The sequence below is a fragment of the Pipistrellus hanaki genome, assembly GCF_964339955.1.
Source record: "Pipistrellus hanaki genome assembly, chromosome: 10".
NCBI lineage: Eukaryota > Metazoa > Chordata > Mammalia > Chiroptera > Vespertilionidae > Pipistrellus > Pipistrellus hanaki.
In genome coordinates this window covers 68,059,039-68,081,626 of record NC_140512.1, presented here as the reverse complement: position 1 = coordinate 68,081,626, position 22,588 = coordinate 68,059,039, and the positions used below count along the sequence as shown (strand labels likewise).

At 40.7% G+C, this 22,588-nt stretch overlaps 1 protein-coding gene and 2 pseudogenes across 3 annotated transcripts in view; 1 reads left to right on the top strand and 2 right to left on the bottom strand.

Moving 5' to 3' along the window:
• LOC311628739 (GTPase IMAP family member 7-like) overlaps window positions 1-22,588 on the bottom strand; it is a 322,213-nt gene that overhangs the window by 263,371 nt on the left and 36,254 nt on the right. The window lies entirely within an intron of this gene.
• Window positions 8,430-9,391, top strand: LOC311628866 (L-lactate dehydrogenase A chain-like; annotated as a pseudogene). Its single transcript has one exon. The product of its transcript is annotated as an L-lactate dehydrogenase A chain-like (transcript).
• Window positions 20,525-21,281, bottom strand: LOC311628865 (GTPase IMAP family member 7-like; annotated as a pseudogene). Its single transcript has one exon. The product of its transcript is annotated as a GTPase IMAP family member 7-like (transcript).

Genomic DNA, 22,588 nt, shown 5'->3' with positions numbered 1-22,588 from the left:
CCTTACAAGAAAAGAATCTCATGTGATAATGGAGGCAGAGACCTGAGTGAGTAATACAAAGTTAATGAGCACCAAGGATTACTGGTAACACCATAAGCTAAAAAAAAAAAAAAAGTTAAGAATGGATTCTCTCCCAGAGTGCACAGTGATTGCATGGCCAAGAAGACACCTTGACTTCAGACTTCTAAACTCCAGAACTGTGAGATAATAAGTTTCAGTTGTCACGCAATTTATGGCAGTTTGTTATAGCGGTGCTAGGATACCAATACACATACTATGAAATTCTAGTCAGCAAAGAAAGAGAACAAAATAAAGTACATGTCCAGCATGGATGAATTTTAACAGAAATGCTAAGTAAAACTCATAGAGTATAAATGACTGCTTCTTTTACATTACAATAATATGAAATTATAGTAAAGAAAAAACTATAGTGAGGATTATTTGCTCATTTTTCCCCAGAAAAAGAGCAAATAATTGTCACACTTGTATGGAAACACAAAAGACTCCAAGTTACCAAAGCAATCTTGAAATAGAAAAAAGCTAGAGGCATCATTCCACCTGATTTTAAACTTTATTACAAAACAATAATATTTTAAACAGTATTATACTGGCATAGAGACAGATACATATAGATCATTGAAACAAAATAGCCCAGACACAAACCTGCTCATATATGGCCAATTAATTTATGATAAAGGAGACAAGAATATACAATGGGAAAACAACAAGCTCTTCAATAACAGAAGTTGAGAAAACTGGACACTCACACGGAAAAAAATAGAAGTTGACCACTGTTTTACACCAGATACAAAAATTAATCACAATGAATTAAAGACTTGAAAAAACATAAACCTGACAATAAAACTCCTATATAAAGACAATAGAGGCTCTATGCATGAAATTCATACATGGGGGGTGAGGGGATGTCCCTTAGCCCAGCCTGCACCCTCTCTAATCTGGGATCACCTGCCTGCCAGCCTGATCCATGCCTAATTGCTCCCCTGCCCACCCAATTGCCCCTAACAGCCCTCCCATGCAAGCCAAGTCACCCCTAACTGTCCTCCCCTGCAGGTCTGATTGCCCACAACTGCCCTTCCCTGCAGTCCTGGTCCCGCTCAACTTCCCTCCCCTGCTTTCCCTATAACCCCTAACTGCCTTAACTGCCAGCCAAATACCCTCCCCTACAGGCCTAGTTCCCTCCAACTGCCCTCTTCTGTAGGCCTGATTTTCACCAATTGCCCTCCCCTGCAGGTCTGATCTCCCCTATATTGTTCTACCATAAAAAACAAACAAACAAACAAACAAAGAACATAAAAACTTACCATTTGGAATGATATGGATGGATCTGAGGGCATTTGCTAAGTGAAATGTCAAACAGAGAAATACAAATACTATATGATCTCACTTATATATGAAATGTAAAACAAATAAAAAATAAAAATAAGGAAGCAAACTCAGGCATAGCTGGTTTAACTCAGTGGTTGATGTGTTGGACCATGAATTGGTGGGTCCTGTTTGAACCAGTCAAATGCATATACCTTGGTTGCAGGTTGTATTCCTGGTGCTGGTTGGGGCATGTGTGCGAGGTAACAAACAATGGTTCCTCTCACATTGATGCTTCTCTCTGTGTGTTTCTACCCACTTCTATTCTCTCTATAAATCAATGGAGGAATATATTCAGGTGAGGATTAACAACAACAACAACAAACCAAGCTCAAAGATCCAGATAATGTTTTTGTGGTTGTCAGAGGTGTGGGTGGGAGAAATGGTTGAAAGGGATCAAAAGGTAAAAATTAAAATAAAATCCTATCTAATTAAAGAGTAATATGCAGATTGACCATCACTCTAACACATAAGATGGCTGCCCCCATGTGGTCAAAGATCCTGCCCCCATGTGGACACAAGATGGCCAGTAGGGGAGGGCAGTTGGGAGCAACCAGGCCTGCAAGAGAGGGCAGTTGGAGGCTATCAACCCTGCAGGGGAGGGCAGTTAGGGGTGACCAGGCCAGCAGTGAAGGGAAGTTGGGGGCAACAAGCTGGCAGGGAAGCAGTTAGACATTATTCAGGTTGTCATGGGAGTGGTCAGGGGGTGATCAGGCTGGCAGGCAGAAGCAGTTAGGGGCAATCAGGAAGGCAGGCAGGTAAGCAGTAGGGAGCCAGCAGTTCTGGATTGTGGGAGGGCAGTTGGATACACCTTGAGGGATCCCTGGTTGGAGAGAGTTCAGGCTGGGCTGAGGGATACTCTCCTACCCCTATGCATGAATTTTATGTACTGGGCCTCTAGTATGTTAAGAGAGGAATATGCAAATTAGCCGGGACACTGTAATGTCACAGCCCAACAGTAGGGAACTGAGGCTGCATGGCTCCTGGCCAGTGTGAGGGACCGAGGGACCTCAGGTTGTGTTCCCTGCCCCATGGGTCTTAACAGGGAACTCACACCTTGCCCCACAACCAGCAGGGTTTGACAGGGAACCTCATGTAATGCCTCCCATCCAGTAGGGCTTGACAGGGACCTCAGGCCATGGATCCCGCCTGGTGGGGCTTGATGGGGGACCTCAGGCTGCACCTCCCACCTGGCTCGGTTTGACAGGGACCTCAGGCAATGCTCCCCACCCTGGCACTGGCCCAGGAGACCTCATGATATGCTCCCCCTCACCCCAGTGCCAGGCTGAGGACCTCAGGCTGTGTCCCCCACACAGTAGGATTTGACGGGGACTTCAAGCTGTGCCCCCCTCCACTCCGGGTGCCAGGCTGGGGGACCTGAGGCTGTGCCCTCCATTTGTCAAGGCTTCAAGGGGAACCTGAAACTGCTCCCCACACTCAGAAGGGATTGATGGTGGTGGGGCCGGCTGGGTCTTGGTCTAACCCAATGAGGGTGGGGCCAGCCAGGTCTGGGACTCCTGCATTTTTGAAGCACGTGTGGGTGGTGGGCGAGGACTTGACTCTAGGTCCTACAGCGTGCCCCAGACTCTGACAGGAGGGGGATTTTCATATATATTTTATTAATTTTCTTTCATCTCTGACACTTCTAGTATAGAGAAAGGGCAAATAGCAATATAAAATATTTCCTCTAATTAATTCCCTATTAATGTGCATGCATTTTGTGCACATTAATAGTAATAAAAATAAGAAATAAACACTAGTAAAATATAAAATGAATACACATATCAAAATATATACAAGTACCAAGACTTGTGGGAAATTCGTTCACAAGATTGATTATTATTATTTTTTATTCTTTTCTTTTTTATTTTTTAAATTTATTTTTATTGATTATAGTATGACATAATTGTCCTTATACCTCATTCCCATCCCAAACCTCTCCCTATATATGCACCTACCCCCCTGTTGTCCATGGCCACTGGCTAGGCCCATATGCATGCACACAAGTCCCTTGGTTGATCTCTTCCTCTTACCCACACCCTCCCCTACTTTCCCTCTGAGGTTGGAAAGTCCAATCGCTGCCTCTCCTTCTCTGAGTCTGTTTTTGTTAATCAGTATGCTGTTCATTATTTCCTCTAGATATGTGAGATCATGTGATCCAAAAAATACCCTTGTAAGAACCTAAACTGCAACAAGCCATAATGGTTATGCTGAGAGGCAAATGAATCAGTCTATAGTGAGTTCCTTTCTGGGCCAACAGTTCTTTTGAGTCCCAATTTCAATGTCAAATAGTTCTTTATGTGTACATGTCAACCATGCTATTTTAGATCTGGTTGGTTATTGAATCTACTAAAGAATGCACTGAATTTGATATTTTATGTAAATTAAAATTTAATAAAGCTGCGACATTGAAGCCACTTAGGTACAATTGGATATAACTAGGATATTCAGTTGTGGCAGTTTGATTGTAAAATGGGCAAACAATTGTCACACTACCTCCTGTTGGTGCCCTTTTACAATATGAGTTTGTATCATTTCCTGTCTATTTCTGCACCTATATTTTAAATGTATTAATTTTTTTCTTTTAGAGAAAGAAGCATATTTGTTTTTCCACTTATTTATGCATTCATTGGTTGCTTCCATATGTGCCCTGATCTGAGATCAAATCCGCAACCTTGGGTAGAAAGATGTCTCTCTAACCAAATGAGCTATTCCACCAGAGGTATTTCTGTACCTCTTGGAGCTCAAAACCTCAAAGGCTTTGAACTTTTGTTCTCTACAACTTCCCATGTTGTAAACATTTCCTGTTTTTTCTTCACAAGTTGAGACTTTTTTCTAACCTATGTTTTACCTTCAAATGTATATAAAGATATCTATACTACTTTATGGGAAATGGAATGATAAAGAGACTAAAGGATGGTTTTCACACACATCCCACCATAGTCCCCCGGAATGCTCTACCATTGTTGTTAGCCCATTTCTCAGAATCTCTTCCCATATTTGGGAGTGTCAGCATCATTGACAAGAGGTTTCAACCTGTTTCTGCCAGGCAGACAGGGGTGAAGGATGAACTGGGACACACCATTCACAGTCATATGATCTCTCTGGAGCTGAGGTGGCCACAGTGTTGACTGTAACACCCAGTAGACTGGGCTCCAGAAATTTCATCTCCAATGCAGTGGGACACCTGGGCTGACAGAAGGAATGACTTGAAGATGTGAATATGAGACAGCTGAGTCTATGATGCCCTCTCTTCCCTCCAATTCAGAGCCTACACTTGAAGAGGGGTCCTCTTTAAGGAGTAGAGCATCTCCAAAGAAAAAACGTCTGTATTCTGGCACAACAGCTCTCCTGCCCTGTCTCCTCAGGGAAAGCCTGCAGTCACAACCCTCACTCCTTGCCCCAGGTAGCTCCTCTAACAATTTAATCTTAATATGAAAGGTGATCCAGGGAGAACTGACATTTTAAAGAGGAAGAGAAGAGCCAAAGATAACAGAAGAATATTACCCCAAAGGGAGCCATTAACTCAGGAAACAAAAACAGGGACAAACAAATACAAATATACTCTTTCATGTATCTAGGTTATTAACCATCCCACTGAAGACAGCTAAAAATATTGAAAAATAAAATGAATACTATATATATATATATATATATATATATATATATATATATATTCACGAGAAGGCAATAAAATGAAATTTTTCAGCCTCAAAGTGAAAGTGGAAAATCAGAGGCATAGGTGAAGTGTAGCAGCTGGCTGTCACTCTGAGGGTAGGTACTTTACCAACATGTGGAAGACAAACTTTGCTCCTTGAAGCCACACTGACAGGAGAGTCAAAGGCCAGGGCCAATTCTAAAGGAGTCTCAAGGGAATTTTTACCATAAAAACCAAAGTCTACCATCTCAATAATGTCACTGACTTCTTACTGTTGAGTGGAGGACAGGTTTGAGAAGAAAAGGCCAGAATCCAATTAAACAGGCAAAAGATGCTTACGCACAAAAAGAGAGAAGACCATAGAGAAAATATTTAAAGGAATAATGATGGAGTTATTTTCTGAACTGAAACACACCAATACATACATTCAAAAAAATCTAACAAATCTAAAGGAGATAATTAAGAAGGAACCCTCACTTTAACAAGTAAGAGCAGGGCATCAAAGCAAAGAGATCTTAAATGCAGCCAGAAAATTAGGCAGATGAACTTCAAGAAGGAGATGTTGGAGCTGCACTGATTTTTTATTAGTAACCAAGAAAGCCAGAAAGCAAGCTGAACAGATTTGCATTGTGCTGAGAGAAACAAAGAGTAAACTGAAACCTCTATACTCAGGAAAATAGCTGTCAGAAATAAAGGCAAAACAAGCACATTGCAGACAACAAAGACTTCCTGCCACCAGCATTACCTCATTAAAGGAATTTCTAAAGAATGTACTTGGGACAAGTAGAAAATTATACTAGGTAGTAAATCAAAGGTTAAAAAGGATTAAATCTAAACTAACTTTTACTGTAAAAAATAATAGAAAATAGTATTTAAATATGATTTTAAAAGGAAAAAAATTAAATATTGTAGAAATGCACAATAATATATGGATAGGGATAGAGAATGAGAGTGGAATTAAAATGTTAAATTTGTTGTATAGAGGAAGATAAATATATATATATATATATATATATATATATATATATATATATATATCCTTTAGATTTTGATAAATTAAGAATATACGTTACAATCACTAGATGACTACTAAAATATTAGGAAAAGTGTATATAATTTCCAAAGTAGTAACGAGAAATATAGACTGAAAATTTAGCCAAATAATCCAAATTTAACAAAAAAGAAGGAAAAAAAGTATGAAACAGTTTGGACAAGTAGAAAGCAAAAAAATAAAATTTTATATATATAATACATCCAAATAGATCAGAAATTATAATTAGGATAAATGCACTAATGGTTTCAGTTAAAACACACACACACTTTTTATTTAGTGGATTGCAAAAAAAAATTTAAACACAAAAGCAGAGAACAGTTGGAAACAGAAGTATAGGCAAATAAATTCTAAACCAATAAGAACAAAATAGCAAATGAAATATACTTTTCATTCAATATTTATTGAGAGCCTATTATGTGTAAAGCACTGTTCTAAGCACTTGGACACATCAGCCAATTATAGCAGATAATGTTTCTTGTTCTGAATCTTCCAGTATTTCTTGAAGGGACTGAAAATAAACAAAAAAGTGTAAATTTATAAATTATAAAACATAGGATATATTGCCCTGGACAGTGTGGTTCAGTTGGTTGGGCTTTGTCTCATGAATTGGGAGCTTGCTGGTGTCATTCCTCACAGGACACATGCCTGGGTTGTGGGCTAGATCCCCTATGGTGGCATGCATGAAACAGCCAATTGATATTTTTCTCTCTTCCTCTACCTTCCTAAAGGTCAATAAAAATGTTAAAAAATTATATTTATTTGTGTAAGAAATAACACCATCCTATCTAATAAAGAAGGAATATGCAAATTGACTATCATACCATCACAAAGCTGTCAGCACCCATAGAAGAGGCTGAGTTTCCGTAATGAGCTGTAATAAGCAATCAGCAGGGACCTAAGGCTGTGCCCCCCACCTGGCAGAGAACCTCAGGCATGCCCCCAAGCTAGGTACTAGGCTGGGGAACCTCAGGCTTGGCTCCCAACCAGGCGGGGCTTGATGGGAGGACCTCAAGGCATATCCTCTGCCCTAGTCTGAGCTTGGGGACCTCAGGCCCTGCCCCTACCTGGCATTGGGTTTGGGTACTGCAGTCAGTGCCCCCTGCCCAGTGAGGCTTGTTGGAGGATCTCAGGCCACCCCCCCCCCCCCCACCCAGCAGGACTTGATGGAGGACCTGAGGCTGTGCCACCCTCCCAGCACTGAGCCAGGAGACTGAAGGCTGCATCCCCTGCCCAGCAGGGTTTGGTGGGGGCTATCAAGGCATGTACCCTGCCCTGACCCAGACTGGGGGACATCAAGCCACACCCCTTCCCTGTGCTGTGTTGGGTGACCTCATGCTGTGCTCCCTGCCTAACAGGCTTTGATGGAGAACCTCAAGCCATACCTGCCACAAAGGGGGGTTTGACAGGGGATCTCAGGCTGTGCCCTCTACCCTGGTGCTGGGACAAGGGACCTCAGGTCATGCCCTCTGCCCTGGCACTGGGCCTGTGTACCTGAAGGTGCTCTGGGAGCCCTTAGGCTGTCCTCCCCATCCAGCGGGGCTTAATGGGTGACCTGAGGCTGTGCCCTACACTGGCACTGGGCCAGGAGACCTGAAGTTGCATGCCCCGCCCCCCATTCAGCAGGGTTTGACCAGGGTGGGATGGGCCAGGTCTGGATTTTTCCCAGTGAGGGTGGGGATGGCTGGGGTTGGGACTCACACAATTTTGAGGCACCATAGGTGGACTGATGATTCATCTGGTAAGAGTTTAATTTCCAAAATATATAAGGAACTCATACAACTTATAAATAGGAAGGCCAACAATTCAATTAGAAAATGGGCAAAGGACACAAAAGACTCTCCAAAGTGGTGTAAAGATGGCCAAGAGACACATGAAAAATGCTTGAAGTCTCTAATCATCAGAGAGATGCAAATTAAAATGACATTAGGTATTACCTCATATCCGTCAAAATGACTGCTATCAACAAATGACAAATGCTGGTGAGAATGTAGAGAAAAGGGAACCCCAGTACACTGCTAGTGGAAATAAAGACTGGTGTGGCCACTATGGAAAACATTATGGGTTTTCCTCAAAAAATTAAAAATGGTACTGCCATTTGACCCAGTGATCCCACATCCAGGAATATAACCTAAGAAAGCAGAAACTCCAATCAGAAAGAATATATGCACTCCTATGTTCATAGAAGCATTATTTACATTAGCTAAGATCTAGAAATAGCCCATCAGTAGATGACTAGATTAAAAAGATGTGGTACAGGTACCAGAGCTGCAGCTGCCAAGTCCGGATTCTACATCGTAAGCCACTGAAGCACGAGCCACCAACACCCAACCCACCCTCCCAGTGCATTCCCTGTTCCTTTTGGTTCCAAATCCAAAATTGCAACACTCAAGGATCAGCTGATTGTGAATCTTATTAAGGAAGAACAGAGCCCCCAGAATAAGTTGAGGTTGGTCCTGTTGGCATGGCTTGTGCCATCAGTATCTTAATGAAGGACTTGGCAGATGATCTTGCTCTTGTTGATGTCATGGAAGACAAATTAAAGGGAGAGATGATGGATCTCCAACATAGCAGCCTTTTCCTTAGAACAACAAAAATTGTCTCTGGCAAAGACTATAGTATGACTGCAAACTCCAAGCTGGTTATTATCACAACTGGGGCTCATCAACAAGAGGGAGAAAGCCACCTTAATTTGGTCCAGCATATCATGAACATCTTTAAATTCATTATTCCTAATGTTGTAAAATACAGTCCCAACTGCAAATTGCTTGTTGTTTCCAACCCAGTGGATATTTTGACCTATGTGGCTTGGAAGTTAAGCGGCTTTCCAAAAAACCATGTTATTGGAAGTGGTTGCAATCTGGATTCAGCCCGGTTCCGATATCTGATGGGGGAGAGGCTGGGAGTTCACCCATTAAGCAGTCATAGGTGGGTCCTTGGGGAGCATGGAGACTCTGGTGTGCCTGTATGGAGGGGAGTGAATGTTGCTGGTGTCCCCCTAAAGAATCTTCACCCTGATTTAGGCACTGATGCAGATGAGGAACAGTGGAAACAAGTTCACAAGCAGGTGGTTGACAGTGTTTATAGGTAATCAGACTGAAAGGCTATACATCCTGGGCCATTGGCCTATCTGTGGCAGATTTAGCAGAAAGTATGATGAAGAATCTTAGGCGGGTGCATCCAATTTCCACCATGATTAAGGGTCTCTATGAAATAAAAGACGATGTCTTCCTTATTATTCCTTGCATCTTGGGACAGAGTGGAATCTCAGATGTTGTGAAGTTGACTCTGACACCTGATTCTCTCTCATCGATGTTGCTAACTTTTTAAAGAAGAATGCACATACACTGTGGGGGATTCAGAAAGAGCTGCATTTTAAAAGTCTTCTAATGTCATACCACATCACTATCTAAGCTATAGCAGGATTTTAGTTTGAGATTGCATATTGTTCTTTTTACCTGATCTGTGACTGAGAACATCAGTTTCCTAAAGATAGAGATAGTAATCTGCATCTGCAACCTGATGCTGGAAGGTCCTTATCTTCTGTAATCCTAAACTGGTTAGTGTGAAATAGTTTCACCTCCTCAAAGGCACCACTGCCAATGTTGCTCACACTTCAGTTGCCCTTCAGAATATATCTGTGTTCACTGTGTGTTACATAACTTGTGGTTTCTTTTTCTCCAATCAATCACATCCTGGGATCCAATATAAATCCAATATTGCATGTTTTGTACATAACTGTTCTAAAGGATCTTAATTTGTGTACTGTACATATCAGATTATATGTACATTGCCATATAATGTAAAAAGAAAAATCTACATATAAGTAATACAGCCAACTAAAATGCCAAATAAGTATCATACCAACTAAAATGCCAAATAAACCTTGAACAGTGAATAAAATAAAATAAAATAAAAATGCGGTACATTTACTCGATAGAATACTATGCAGCTGTGAAAAAAGAAGGATCTTTTACCCTTTGAGGCAGCAAGAGTGACCTGGAGAATATTATGCTAAGTGGAACAATCCAGTAAGAGAAAGACAAGTATCACATACCTCACTTATATGTAGAATCTAATGAGCAAAATAAACTGACAAACAAAATAGATACAGAGACATTGAAGTAGTAACAGATCGGCACATTTCAGAGGCAGTGGGGTGGGGTGGGAATAGATTAACCAAAGAACTTAATGCATGTATTCATAACCCATAGACAAGAGTGCTGTGAAGATCTGGAGAGGGAGCAGAAGCTGTTGTAGGCTCCAATGAAGGTAAAAAGTGAAACATCTGTAATATAAATGCCTCAACAATAAAGGTATTTTTTAAAGTATAACTGAAAAAAAAGTAAATATACATCAAGTTTTACAGAAATAGTAATAAAAAGCAAAAGATCCAATTAAAAAAAAAGGGCAGATGACCTGATTAGACACTTCTCCCAAAAGACAGGCAAATAGCTAACAGATACATGAAAAGATGGTCAACTTTACTAGCTATGATGGTAATGCGAATCAAAACCACAAAGAGATACCACATCACACCTGTTAGAATGGCTATCATAAAAAGGACAAGTAGTAACAAGTATTGAGGTTGAGGAGAAAAATAAACCCTCATCAACTGCTGGTGGGAATGTAAACTAATACAGCCATATGGAAAACAGTATGGAGGCTCCTCCAAAAATAAACAATGGAATTATCATATGACCCAGCAATTCCTCTTCTGGTATCTACCCAACACATCTGAAAACACTTCTTTGTGAAGATATATGTACTTCTATGTTTATTGCATCTTTATTCATGGTGGCTAAGACATGGAAACAACCTAAGTGCCCTTTGATGGATAATTTGAATAAGAAGATGTAATACATACAGCAGTTGGACATAGTCAGCAATAAATAGGATGGAATATTGCATTTGGAACAACAAGGATGGATCCTGAGACCATCAAGTGAAATAAGTTGGATGGAAAAGACAAGAACCATATGATTTCATTTTTATGTGGGATATAATCAGAAAGCAACAGAGGAACAAACAACACAAACAAATGATAGTGGGAAAGGCCATGCAATAATAATAGAGCCACAGGAGAAACCTAGATGGTTGCCTAGGTAAGCTCCTAAGCTGCCGCCTCACACAACAATTTCAAAACAATAACTAAAAGACAGAAAGGACATCATCCAAAACCACAGGAAAGCTGGTGGAGTGGGAAATGTACAACTATAAAGAAAGAGAGAGCCTCACGGATCAGAGGAGCCACAGAGTGCTGAGGTAGGGAGAAGCTTGCACAGAGAGAGGAAGGGCGGCCCAGTGCCTGGCTGGTGGGAGGGGAAAGGAAGCCCTCAACTCCACTGCACCCTTTCCAACTGCACTGAACCCCAACCTCAGCCAAAACCCCATGGACTCAGGCTCACACTGGTGGAATTTGGACTGTAGAGATAGGCACCTGCAGACTCAGAGACTGGGAGACTTGGGGGAGCCGGGAGCCACAGTATGCAGAGAGGTCTGTCCATGGAAGTTGCCATAGCCTCTCCACAGCAGAAGGAGTCAGAAGCTCCAGACTACAGAGAACCAACACAATTCCGGGCGAGCCCCTGGGGCACCCACACTCTTGCACAAGGAATCTGGACTATCAGGTGGAAACTCAGGGGAGCCACAGAAGGCAGGGGTCTGAGGCACATGCACAAGGCCAGGACTGACTGGAAGCCAAGACTGTCAGCTCAGCCCTTACCAGGTGTCCGCAACCTGAGGCTCCAGAGCCACATGCGGCTCTTTTGAAGCATTGCCGAGGCTCCCAGCAGGGCCGACAATAGCAGGGCCTATAGCAGGGGGCAGGCGGGGAGCTGTATCACTTACCTCCGCCTGCCTCTGCCTCCGGGGCTCCCAGTGCTCTGTGTGGCAGGTTGTGGGAGACTTAGCTTCGCTAGGCAACCACAGCGTCCCTGTCCTGGCCCAGCCTCCTTCCACTCTCACTAAAAATCAATGGAAAATGAACTAATGCCGTATCTACAAATGTGGATAATCTAAAAAGTGATGGATGTGGTCATTCAGATTGTTAATAAGATAATGGCAAAGGGTTTAAACCACTGCCAGTTCCGTTTGCTATTGGATGAGGTGGAAAGCATATATTCTGACCTCGTGCTCCACAACAAGGTCTGGTGGCTATCCAGAGGCGAGGTGCTAAAACGCTTTGTCGCATGTTTGGAAGAAGTAAAAACTTTCCTGGCTAGCAAAGAGCTCACCTTTGCTGAGCTGGAACAACCAGAGTGGCTGGAAAAATTACATTTTATGGTAGACATGACAGCACATCTAAACACACTAAATACAACCCTTCAGGGGAAAGGAGGCACAGCCCTGCACATGCTGGAGGAGATTTTGGCATTCAAGCGCAAGTTGACAGTGTTTGTCAAAGATTTACAGAGAGGTACACTGTCTCACTTTCCCTCTTTGAGAGTTCAAACAAAGTCATGATACGATAAATTTGGAATATTTGAAGTCTGTAATCACCACAATGCAAAGTTTGTTTGGGAAATGATTCTGTGAGTGCAGAGAGGAAAAAACCACATTATCCTTTCCTGTCACTCCCCTGGCGATCGATCCATCCCTATTGAATATGACTGCATTTGCAGGTGTAAGTCAACCTGATCTTGAGATGGAACTGGCCGATATAGCCAACAAAGATATATGGGTGTCCAAGTTCAAATGCTTGACCGCTACTCTTGAGGATGTTGCCAGTCAGAAGGCCATTCTGGCTCAGAATCTTAAATGGAGTGATATTGAAAACCTTCCCCAAAAGGACAAACTTGTATTCGAAACATGGAATGCCATCCCCAACACTTATATAAACATAGAAAAAGTATGCATTTGGAGTCCTGTCGATCTTCGGCTCCACATATGTATGTGAGCAGGTCTTCTCCAACATGAACTATATTAGAAACAAACATCGATCACGCCTCACAGATGACAACTTGCAAGCCTGTGTGAAAATGAAGGAAACGTCTTACAGCCCTGATGTGCAGACACTATGCACTGAGGTTCAGGAGCAAAAATCCCATTAACTAGGTAAATTAAATATTTTAATTAGCTATTAATTTGCAAAAATATATTTTACATTGTTAAGTGAAAAAGTCCTTTTTTTCTTCAGATTGACAGCTAACTGCACGATCCGGTATATAGCATTAAGGTAAGAAACAATATATGCAGTGTTATATTTGTTTTAAATGTCGCAATGGTTTTGCGGCTCCCAGGTTTTTTTTTTCCTTCGGAAACGGGTCCAAGTGGCTCTTTATGTCTTAAAGGTTGCAGACCCCTGCCTTAGATTCTGCCCATCCAAGCTGTGCACAGAGGCTTTTGCAATTTTGCAAGTCTGATCCTATAAGACTGTCTCAAATACAAAAGGTATCCCAGAGTAGACACAGCTGATATTCACATCCAGTTGGCCAGAAGGTCAATTCCTCCCAGTGATAACAACAATCAAGACTTAACTACAACAAGGCTGTACACACAGTCCACAAAGGGGAGCACCAAGAGTGTCTACCTCAGGTAATTGGGGAGGCTGACCCACTGGGCCATATAGGACACCAAACACAGAAAGCCATCCTACCAACTCTGTGAAGCAGCAAAAATGCCGAGATAAGGAAATAGATCTCAAATGAAAGAGATGGAGGAGAACAAAGGACTGGATATGAAGTTCAAAACCATGGTTAATAAGGTTTTTCAAGAATTTCCTAAAAAAGGCTGATGAATTTAATGAGACCCTCTAGAGTATGAAAGAGGACCAACTAGAAATTAAACATACACTGACTGAAATAAAAAATATTATACAGAGACCCAATTGCTGACTGTAGGAACATAAGAATCAAGTCAAAGATTTGGAATACAAGGAGGCAAAGGATGCTCTTCCAGAGAAGCAAGAAGAAAAGAGAATCCAGAAAGTTGAAGATAGTGTAAGGAGCCTCAGGGAAAACTTCAAGTGTACCAACAACAGAATTATGGGGGTGCCTGAAGAAGCGAGAGTGCAAGATACTGAAAACCTAGTTGAAGAAATAATGTCAGAAAACTTCCCCCACCTGGTGAAAGAAATAGACTTACAAGTCCAGGAAGCCACGGAATCCCAAACAAGAGGAGTCCAAAGAGGACCACACCAAGACATATCATAGTTAAAATGCCAAGAGTAAAAGACAAAGAGAGAGTTTTACAAGCAGCAAAAGAAAAGCAGTTGTTTACCTATAAGGGAGCACCCATAAGACTATCGGCTGATTTCTCAACAGAAACTATGCAGGCCAGATGGGAGTGGCAAGAAATATTCAAAGTGATGAATAGCAAGAACCTACTACCAGGATTACTCTACCCAGCAAAGTTATCATTCAGAATTGAAGGGCAGATAAAGAGCTTTACAGATAAGAAAAAGTTAAAGGAGTTCATCATCACCAAACCAGTATTATATGAAATGCTGAAAGGTATTCTTTAAGAAGAGAAAGAAGAAGAAAAAAGATAAAAATTATGATCAACAAATACATATATATCAACATGTGAATCTAAAAATCAAGTGAATTAAAAATCTGAGGAACAGAATAAACTGATGAATATAATAGAATCAGGGGCAAAAAAGGGAGTGGATTGATAATTATCAGGGGGAAAAAGGTGTGGGGGTGCTGGAAGAGACTGGATTAAAATCATACACCTATGGATGAGGAAAATGGGGTAAGGGCAGAGGGAACTGGGTGAAAGGGAGCTATGGGGGGGCGGTAGGAGGAACAACTGTAATAATCTGAGCAATAAAGATTTATTTTAAAAATTAAAAATAAAAGAACAAAGTGTCATTAAAAATAATAGAGCCACAGTTATCTAACAATTATTCACCTTACTAACTCTAGAAAAGAAGTTTTCTTACAGACACTGGGAATCTGAAGGATGAAACAAGGCTATAAAAAGATAAGATGCCTCCATGGGTCCATGACTCAGAATAGAAATACATTGTGAGATCAGACCAAGGACACGGCACACTTTGGTTTGGTTGCTCGGACCCTGACTCTCCTGACTCTTCCGGAACACTGACCATTCTCCAGTCCCAGGAATGGGCTAAGCTGTTTGTAACATTATAGAAGATTAATCACCTTGTTATTGGACTTTGAACTCCCGAAGTCTGAACTGCAGACTCTATACTCCTCTTTCCATACTACATTTGCAGCTCGCAGCTGCATGAAACTATCTTCTCCCTTTTGTGTATATAGTCAGCTAATTGAAAGGGGGAGTTTCTCAGAGCAGAATTTCCAGGGTGACCAAGTGCTCTCCCTATATTACCAGCATTATTGGAATAAAAGCTCATATATAATTTAACCCCATCTCTGCTTTATTTGGCTCAAGTCCTGACAGGTGTCCTCACACCCATATGTCCCATTTCACAAGCAAATGGATACTCATAGACATATAACAGTATGGTAGTTACCAGAGAAAAAGGGAGTTCAGGAACAGATAGAAAATGGTAAGATATATACAGTGATGGAAGAAGACTTGACTGGGGTGGTGAACATACAATACAATATATAGATGTTATATGATAGGACTGTATATTTGAAACCTTTTTTTTAATTGATCAATGTCACCCCAATAAATTAAATGAAATAAAAATTATTATTTTGGAAGAAAAAAGGGTGCATATTAGAGAAATAGAATTAAAAATAATCAGCAAAGTATATTTGGGTCAACAAGGAAATGACAGAAATAAGATCAAGCTATGAACTGGGAGAAAATTTTGCAAATCACACATCTGATAAAGAACTTTTAAATATTATTGATAAAGATCTGACAAAGAACAGAATGTATATCTTTCACCCCCCAAAAGGACTAGTATGCTGCATATAATCATAACCTACGGACACAGACAGTAGGGGGGTGAGGGTATGTACTAGGGGGTCGAGGATGGGAACAACCAGGGAGAGATCAATGGGGGAAAACAGAGACATATGTAACACTTTAAACAATGGTGAATTTAAAAAATAACAGAATGTATAAAGAACTCTAACAATCCATTCATAAAAAACACCCCAATTTTAAATGGAAAAAAAAGATATGAATAAGCATCTTGACACATAATATGCTGCATATAATTAGAGCAGAGAACTTACTGTATTTTTACGTATGTATTCACCAGTGAAACTATCACCCAACCAAGACAATTGGTCTATTGGTTTCCTCATGTCCTTTAGTAATCCCTGCCCACCCCACCTACATTTGGCCCCCACGCCCTATCCAACAACCACTTGTGTGCTCAGCGCAGATATGCTCTGCCATCTTTCCTTGATGTGCACACGTATGTGAGTGGCTGGGACCCAGACGTAGAGCTGAGATCTCAGCTCTCTATGGAGGAGGAGAGGATGACGATTTTCTGCAACATGGCAATTCGTTGATTCTAAATCCTGATTTAGAAAGAATTTTAGAAAATTAAGATGCTTTTTAACAGGAAGGAAGTACATGAGGACAATTGCCTTAGATACTTCATTTTTTATATTTGCTTAAAAACACATATGAGACTGCTGTTTTAAAAGCTCATGTTGGTTCCGAACCTCCTGGGAATAATAATCTGAAACTGGCCCCTATATAGAGGGAGAGAGAGACTCAAGAGAGAAGCAGGCCATGGCAGATGGGCAGGTGACAGTTTAATAAGCCAGGAAACTGACTTACAAACCTTGTCTTGGGTGGCTCAGAGACAAATATTCTCTACACTTGCCTGCCAGAATTGAAAAAATTATGTAGCTGGGCTGAGTCAGATACACCATCCAGATGGTCTCAACAACACATTACTATCTCAAGGCTGTGTCCTTGAGGCAGCTCCTGGAGGGGAAAAGGCAAGCTGAAGGCCTACTTGGTTCAGACTTCAGGTCAATCAGAAGTCACATCTTCTCCATGACCTTCCTCAGTATAACAGAACACAATGGGTTCAAAGGAACACAGTCTTAGTGGGAGATAAAGTTCTATTTTCAGTTGTAACAAGTAAAGAAGGCAGGCGAATATTTTTCAAAGCTCTGTTTCTCCTAAGTGAGGCTTAGCCATTGCTTCCATACATGGTTTGATTAATTACATGTTGATTTCTTCTTTGTAGCTGGCTAATCTCATCAGTAGTCGTTCAGATCAAGCTCATTCCATTAGAGTTCCTCCGTAAAATACTGTGCCACATTTTAACATCTAGTAAGAACTGCCCAGACTAGAGACTCTTGAACATGGACCATCTCTGCTGCTAGAATCCTGATTGATAATTCTTAACAATACCCACCATCTTTATTCTCTTTCAGTCATACACTGACCATTATTAATGTTTCTTTTTTAAATCCCCTCTAGTGTTTTCTGACACCAGACTATCTCACCTGACAGCTGAAATCTGTGTCATTGCCAAAGCAGAATGTTATGTATTCATACCTGATGAGTCCACTAATGTATTATCTTTTCAAAATCACATGAGAATACCAGTCAACTCCCTGAATGATTTAGACCACCAACTCAGGAGTGTTGCAAAGTCAGTAGTTTGGCTCATGGTGTTCTGAGTGGAAAAATGTTATTCCTGATTTTGGGAATTGATGTCTTAACCCATGTTTTCACTTGGAATTGTATTGTTGCTGTGACATATGAGAGAGTAACCAACAAAAGAGCCATTTCCATGCTTTTGAAGACCCTTGCTGACCTCTAAGAGCACATTGTAGAATGAGGTGGTGGCATATGAAATTGTGAAAGCCGGTCACCATGCATGAGTCTTAGTGATAGATGTTCAAGGGATCCCACAAGTGTCCACATGGGGGCAGCCAGCCATCTTGTGTGTTGGAGTGATGGTCAATTTGCATATTACCCTTTTATTAGATAGGATAAAGGCCTGGTGTACAGGTGGGGGCTAGCTGGTTTGCCCTGAAACATGTCCCAAATCAGGGTGAGGGTTCCCTTGGGATATGGGGTGGCCTGGGTGAGGTACCTGTGGTGATTTGCAGGCCAGCCATGATCCCCACTGACCCAAGTGGAGGCCTGGTATCTGGGATTTATTTATCTTCTATAATTGAAACTTTGTAGCCTAGAGTGGAGACCTAGGCCAGCCAGGTGTGCAGAAAGCTTGGCTCCCTCCATTACTGTGGAAACCCAAGCCTCCTGCTCTCTCTGTGGCCACAGGTATGGCCAAGACTCCCTTTGAGGCAATAGATCTTTTTACATTAATCCCATGTTTCCTTAATTTGTTATAAGTAAATAAAACTGCCTTGGGACAACCATGTCTCCTTCTTGAATACAACACCCAAAGTGGAGAATCTTTGGATTGGATAACAATGTGATTCACATAGGTCAGCCTCCTGGGGCAAAGAGGTATAGTGAAGAGCAAAGGATGTATCTGCAGAGGCAAAGGAAAACTATTTGGAAGAGAAGAGACTTTAAGTTAATGTTTTATTAGACATTTTAAGTTAGGTACCTTAAAAAGAAAAGAGAGAAACAGTAAGAAAATTTCATAATTTCCAGATGTACATGTGCTACCAGACAGGATTGGGCTCAGAGTGGGTTGTCCTCAGGCTGGCCTGTAGTGTGTGGGTTCTTTTCCTTTTATTTTTATTTTTAAAGTAATATTTATTGTTGAGAGTATGACAGATGTCCTCTTCTTTTTTTACCCTATAGTGTATGGGTTCTTGATTTGGTGCAGGAAAGATTTCAAAACACAAGTCTACGTGATTTTGAGAGTATGTTTATTAAAGCTGGGGACAGTGAAATAAAGGAAAGGTTTAGGGTAGAAGAAGCCACAGCAGAGCACCTAGGCAAGGCTGCTTTGGCTTGTATAGGAAAGAACTGAGCCTAGGCAGAGCTCCTTCAGCTCACTGGGAAATCAGGGAAAATGGGGCCTTGGAGACAGGATCAGAGGTTGAGCCCGGGTCCAGCTATCACTGCCCACTGCTCTGCTGACTGCAGTCTCTCATGGGGACCCTTAGAGTTTAGGAAGAAATAAAAAGTTCATGCCTAAAAATGGGCATGGGTCTGCCCTAAAGTAGTTTTTGTCCTGAGGGATTTCTATCCCTTTTTGTTTGTTTGTTTGTTTGTTTGTTTGTTTGTTTGTTTTGTTTGTTTTCCATCAGCTTTCCAGGTGCATTTTTAATCAAAATGAGTGTACAGGAGAGTGTGAAATTATTCTTTGTTCTGCTTTACTTTTATCTTAGGTTTTTCTGGCTTTAATCTCCTCCTTGCTCCCCATCTTCATCTTCCCTTGGCATTTAGCTGGCACAAATGGCTTTAATTGGGTCTTTGTGCTCTACTTCCCAAACCAGAGTGTTTAAAGCTAGGTACCCTCTGATTAGAGAGGAGAGTATAAACCACTTGCTTTCATGTGCCCTTAGTTGGTGAAGATAAATTTTGTGATTCAGAAGCTGGTTGCAAGCCAGCTAAACGGGCTGGCCTTGTGTAATTTTCTCGTCTCAGTTTCCCCATCCCACTTGCCCAGGAAATTTCTTAGCTTCTTACTCTCCTGCCTCACGTGAATCACAGAACCATTTTTCTGGAGAAGCCTGCTGCTTCACTAACAAGGAGCTCATAGAAGTGGACTAAAATAATGTGCATCACCAGTGGTGCTAACACTGCTATATGAAGGATTTCTTATTTGAATTGTCCTATACTGAGCCTGTGAAATCTCCATAATATATTATTCCATTATTATCCCAATTTTTTTTAACTTCTTCAGTTAGTTGGTGTTGTGGGGACTGGTGAGGAATGAGCTGGGAGAATGCTTTTGGTTAGCTGTCACTGCATAACAAACCGTCCTGAAACCTAGGGATTTAAAGCAACAACAATCATTTATTTTTCTCTTGAAACATGGGCAGAAATGCAGTGGGATGGTCCATCTTTGCTCTTTGCTGCTTCATCTGAGATGGCTCAGTTGTCAGCTGGGGACTCTACTTCCATCTTGCCTCTCTTGTATGGCTGGCAATTGGTTCTGCTGGCGGATGAAAGACCAGCCAGGGGAGTGAGCCGGTAATTTCATGTCCTCTTCATGTGGATTTGATGGACAACTCGGGCTTCCTCACCACATGTTGGCCAAGTGCCAAGGGCACATACTCCAGAGAGCAAGGAGGCATCCTCCCTGTCTAACTTTAGAAGCCACAGCCATCCACTATTTGCCAAAGCAGTCACAAAGTCCATGGAATTCCAAGGCAGTGGCACAGACCCCTATAACTCAACAAAAGGAAAAGCAAGCTCAGATTCTAAGAATAGGTGGATAGAAGATACTGTTATATCCATCTTTTGAAAATACAATCTACCATAGTAACAAATCATGGTAAATTAAAAATAAAAAATAAAATTTACACTATTTAAAAAACCTATGCCCTATATATGAAAACTTATCCCAAATCCATTGTACAACATATGCAAATATATTCCTTCCCGCATGTTCTGTTAAATTGTTCTTCATGCTTCACCTTTAGGGCTTATATTTCTTTCTCTTTTTCTTCCTGGCTTATTTTTCCCTGAGCACATTCTTCTTCAAGTAGTTTAATTCCCTTCTGTAATTCATCATCATAGGTTATCTTCAAGGCCTCTTCCTGATGTTGCAACTTTCTCCCTACGTCCTTGTAGATGGCATCAGAAAAGTGAGCCCCTCCATTCTTCCATACCATTTCCTCTATCAGCTCCGCCAGCTCCTGCTTTTGATTTTCCTTCTCAGCCTCATCACTTTGCTTGTTATTGAAGGCACAGTAGCGGTTCCCACATTCCTTGCTGATGCTTTTCAGGTTTATATCTGCTTCTTTTTAAAGTCATGCAGTGTCTGATCACCCAAATCATCTTTGCCAGTGAACGAGATGATCATGTGCTTCATGGCTGGCTTCCCAAAGAGGGTCTTGATCAATGCAAATGTTTTCTGATCCTCTTCTCTGTAGCAGCCCAGCTGTAGTACCAAGATGATGGCATGAGGCCCAGGGTAGGAGGCTAGAACATACTGGCCGATTTCCTCACAGGTTTTCTTAAGTGTCTCCTTGGTGTCAAAAAACCCTGAGGTGTCCACAACAATAAGCTTCCTCCCTTTCCATTGTTGCTCTTCTTTCTGACACCTCTTGGTAACAGCATGAGGAGCAATTTTAGATTTAAATGCTTTTCTCCCAAGGATGCTGTTTCCTGATGCATTTTCCCACCTCCAGTTTTCCCCACCAGAACAATCCTCAGAGTGTTGTCCTGATGGTCAGACATGTTTGTTTCAAGAGGTTCTGGGTCTAAGGCTTCCACAAGACCTTAAGGAAGGAAAGGAGAGTGAAGAAGGGTTAACTTAGCTAAATGGGGGCAATTCCTAAACCTCTTTTCTTTGTTCTTTTTCTCCATAAAAATTTGTAATGATCTATTACTCATATTGATGCCAGGAAGAACAGAGAGATGACACAGTTGAATTATTATGGGAAAAATAATAGATTAGAGTCTCCCCACAAAAGAGTACAAGGTTCAGATGCTTTCACTGGGGAACTCACTTAAAACTTTAACGATCTGATCATCTCAATGCGATGCGAGCTTTTCCTGATCATATAAAATGGAGGGAAATCTTTCAATTCTTATATGAATAAAGTATTATATTGATTCCAAAGGCTACCAATGAGGTCACCAATAAGTAAAGCTAAGATGTATCTCATTTTGAAATATTAATACAAAAATTCTAAATAAATTATTTGACACTAAAAATGTAATACACCATGATTGCATAATTTATTTCAGAAATACTAGGATAGCTCAATATGGGAAATTAGTTGTTATAATACATTCCAATAATAGATGAAGAAAATTATCTAGTTGAAGAAAAGACATTTGATGGAATTCAAACTGACTCATGTTTAAAGCATTTCATAAAGTTGGAATTAATTGATATTTCTCTAACATGAGTTTATATAAGTAGAAATTTGGGTTTTTTTTTATAACCTTTTTCCCCTATAAGTAATAAATAGTGGTTTATAAAGTATTTTGATGAAGAAAAAATAGATATTTTTCTATTATGATTTTATATAACTAGAGTTAATTTTTTTGTCAGCATCCTTTTTCATGCAGGTGATAAGCAGTGCATTATAAAGTTAAGTAGTATATTATAAACTTCAAATAATGGATAATAATGTGTTTTTGAATGAAGAAAAAAGTTATCTGGAATTATTAGGAAACACAATAAGAAGGGAGGAGTCAAGCATCATAGTTTCTATGATTAAAGCAGTGTAATGTTGGTTCATTTATAGAGAGAACAGTAAAAGGAAAGAAGAAAATCCAGAAATAGACCAAAATAATCATACTCTATTCATTTATTTTCCATTCCATTCCATTATGTTACAGTTATATTCAGTAAGGCAGCATCTTACATCAATGGGGGAAGATAAAGCAACTCTGGGATAACTGTGTAACCATTTAGAAAAAAATAAAACTACTTCTATTGCTTCATGCCATTCAAATTCCAAATAAATTAGAATGTAAAAAAACTAATCCATATAAATAATAGAAAAAAACATGAATACTTTTTTTGTAAAATT